Genomic DNA, 3,600 nt, shown 5'->3' with positions numbered 1-3,600 from the left:
TGATAGGTATATTGTATGGGTTATCGGTGTAAATGTTATTTCTAATTGGGAGTAAGAGTTGAAAGTGATGTGAAAAAAGTGTGAAGGGTTCACGTTCACATATAAAGTGTAGTCTTAGGGGTTGTGCCATGGAGTGCACATCATTTGATGGTTTGAGCCAGCTTAATATCCTCCTTATTATCTTTCATTATATTTAATCATGTTATTTATCCTTAGCTTTGCTCTACCATGGTTTTGCACATCCAAGCTATATTTTCTATGACTTTTTTCAGCTATACCAAGACTTCAAAAAAACATTTATTTCTGTTATTGTTTAAATTAGTCTAGGTCCATTTAGACTAGGTTCATTTATTTCTGGTATTGTTTAAATTAGTCTAGGTCCATTGAGACTTTACTCTTAAATGCAATATACTTAGCTTACTCAAGGGCAACATCTCGTTTGTACTATCAATTTACATCGCAATATAAAAAAAAAGTACTATATACAGGTAGCTCCAAAGAGTTGCAACCTAGTTGTAGAGGGTAGAGCACTTATAAGAGTCCCACACAGGGACGTTGCTTCCATATTGGTCATGAAGATCAAGCATGGATTTCCTCACTTGTCAAGGCTTGTGAATGTGAGGGTAGATTACCTTGACCTAATCCAGCATGCGCGCATGTATGTCGTGCTGCTGGTTTCAGCTGCTATGATGAAGGGCAGCCTGAGGTACGCAGCTATAGCTGGGGATCGAGAGCTTCAAAACGACCTTGTCATCACCGTTGTGCTCATGGGCTCTATTGTTCTCGTGTATGGGATCATCGTGCACTTCATGTCGAGGCCCTTCCCTGTCTACTTGCTAGACTTCTGCTGCTATAAACCTCTCGACAAGGATGAGTGCAAGTGCAGCTTTTCCGAGATAATGAGGAAAGCCAGTGCAAGTGGGAGTTTCAGCGAGGTGAGCCTGGATTTCCAGCGCAAGGTCCTTGAACGCTCCGGCCTGGGTGATGAGACCTACTGGCCGCCGGGGGTGTTGCGGGAACCCCCTGACATTAGCATGGGCGGAGCTCGCCAAGAAGCACGGATGGTGATATTCGGTGCCCTTGATGAGCTCTTTGCCCAGACAGGGCTGCAGCCCCAGGATGTTGACATCCTTGTTGTCAACTGCAGCCTCTTCGGCCCCTCCCCGTCTCTCTGCTCCGTCGTTATCAACCACTACAGCATGCGGGAGAACGTCCAGAGCTTCAATCTGGTGGGCATGGGATGCAGCGCCGGCGTCATCTCTATCGACTTGGCCAAGCGCCTACTGCAAGTGCAAACAAACAGCCTAGCGCTGGTGATTGTCATGGAGAATATCACACTGAGCGGCTACACGGGGAACGATAGGTCGAAGCTGCTGCCCAACTGCATCTTCCGCGTGGGCGGAGCCGCTGTTTTGCTCTCTAACCGAAGCTCCACCAGGCGGAGTGCAAAGTACGAGCTGATGCACTGTGTGAGAACCCACATGGGAGCTGATGATGCAGCATACAAATGCGTATTCCAAGAGGAAGACTCCGAGGGCAAGGTGGGTGTTACCCTCTCGAAAGAGCTCAAAGTATTTGCTGCAACCCTCCTGAGGGCTCACCTCACCACACTAGGCCCGCTCGTCCTGCCCATTTCACAACAAATCCTCTTCGCTGCTGCCTTTTTGATCAGGAAGCTCGGTTTCGTGAGCATAAAACCTCACGTCCCTGACTTCAAGCTTGCATTCGAGCATTTCTGCGTCCATGCAGGTGGTAAAGCTGTTCTGGATAGCATGGAGAAGAATCTGAACTTAACACAGTGGCACATGGAGCCTTCTCGGATGACCCTCTACAGGTTCGGCAACACCTCCAGCAGCTCTCCCTGGTACGAGCTCGCTTACATTGAAGCCAAAGGGAGAGTGAAGAAAGGAGCGAGGGTGTGGCAAATAAGCTTTGGGGCTGGCTTCAAATGCAACAGCGCCGTGTGGAGGTCCGTCAGATCAATAGAGCCTAAAGGCACCCATAACGTATGGTCGGACTTTGTTGATGATTTTCCCGTTGGGGTTCCCGCCATAAGAAAGATAGAGTAGTCTATGTACCATCTCCCCACCTCCACTGTTCACTGTAGTGTCCAACAGGGTCCAACAACACCGCTTCTCTCTTCTTGCTCTTTGAGCTCTAGAGTGAGCTCACGTGAACCTTGTTATTATATCTAATCAGTAGTCACATAACCCGGTTAGTAGTGTATTTTTTTCGGTTGAAATTTAGAAATCTTTGTTGCCTTTAATTTTAAGGGTTGAAATTTGCACATTTTAGTTGTAAATCCCAGCGATCGTACTATTTCTAGTGATTTTCAAGTCTAAATCCCGATTAGGCCTATGCATTGTCTTTAATTTTAAGAGTTGAAAAAACATTTTTTCAAGCAGTGTATCCAATATTGAATTACAAGATGTCGTCATCTTTGGAGCTTGTGCATGTACTTTTACCACCTCACAGTTAGACATTAGATGTTTCAACATAATTACTAAGACTTTGGTATGAAAGATATTTGAATATTCTAAAGAACAATTTTGTCACACGCACACATGCATATGCAACAACATGCTTATGTAAATAAAGGTGTTATGGATCCTATGCATGCATATATTGATTTATAGTCTACAAAAAATACAAAATAAAAATGGATCTTAAGAGATTTTTCTTTTCTTCCAAAAATATGGCATCTAAGAATTAACTTTAATCTTGTTTAAAACTCATCTCAAGCTTTAAGTACAATGTTCCAAAGGAATTTCTACTAGTGAAAAACTCTCAACACAAGATAGTAGTTGAAAATAAAATAAGTACCTTTTTTGATTAACGTAGTTTTCCATGCTTCATCATTAGCAAAAAATCTCTCATTTTTAAATATGCTTTGAAGGTACCTTATAAGATTTTAAGTATGCTACAAATGTAATATTGAAATTCATCGAAATGTATTCTACCAACTAAAAAGATACACTTTTTTATGGATGCCTTTTAGAAGATAAGGCTATTTTAACATTTTATGCTATTTTTAAAATAAAATTCCAATATTATAAGGTTACTAGGTGTAATAAATTTTATTATAGGTGGATGCACGTTAACAATAATTTTGAGGATTTTCATAGATTTTAAGTTACCTAACCTTTTCACTTTTTCAAAATTTATATTAGTCTTAAGTCACTTTTATGGATGAAGCCACTTTTGTGTCTCAACTACAAGACTAGTTTTAAATGCTCGAAGTAGTATTACATGGATTTATTGCATTGCATGTCATTTGAATCTAAATAGTAAAGATACTTAGGCTTCTTATAAAAAGATTAGTGTATAATGATGAGTTTACACTTGGAAAATTATCTCCCAAAGATCCCAACCCACAATACTAGCCTTGCTCTCATCACGTTGCTCATAACCGTTGCAATTTCCCTTTCTATTAGAATCAAGGAAAGGAGGCCTCAGAGATGGAGGAGGAAGAAGGAAGGCTCTTATTTTTCCTCCCTATTTACTTTGTCATGTATCATGACAAAGTAAATAAGGACATAAAAATTATAAAGCCTATAGTTTTAGAACAAAGAAAACATGACTCCAAACACTATGACAAAG

General features: G+C 41.1%; 1 pseudogene; it reads left to right on the top strand.

The window, feature by feature from the left end:
• The first annotated feature begins 526 nt into the window (after window positions 1-526).
• LOC147633833 (3-ketoacyl-CoA synthase 11 pseudogene) lies at window positions 527-2,341 on the top strand (annotated as a pseudogene).
• Window positions 2,342-3,600: the final 1,259 nt, after the last annotated feature.

The sequence above is a fragment of the Cibotium barometz genome, chromosome 11 (assembly GCF_041138505.1).
Source record: "Cibotium barometz isolate CiBa-2024 chromosome 11, ASM4113850v1, whole genome shotgun sequence".
NCBI lineage: Eukaryota > Viridiplantae > Streptophyta > Polypodiopsida > Cyatheales > Cibotiaceae > Cibotium > Cibotium barometz.
This window is presented reverse-complemented; position numbering and strand designations above follow the sequence as displayed.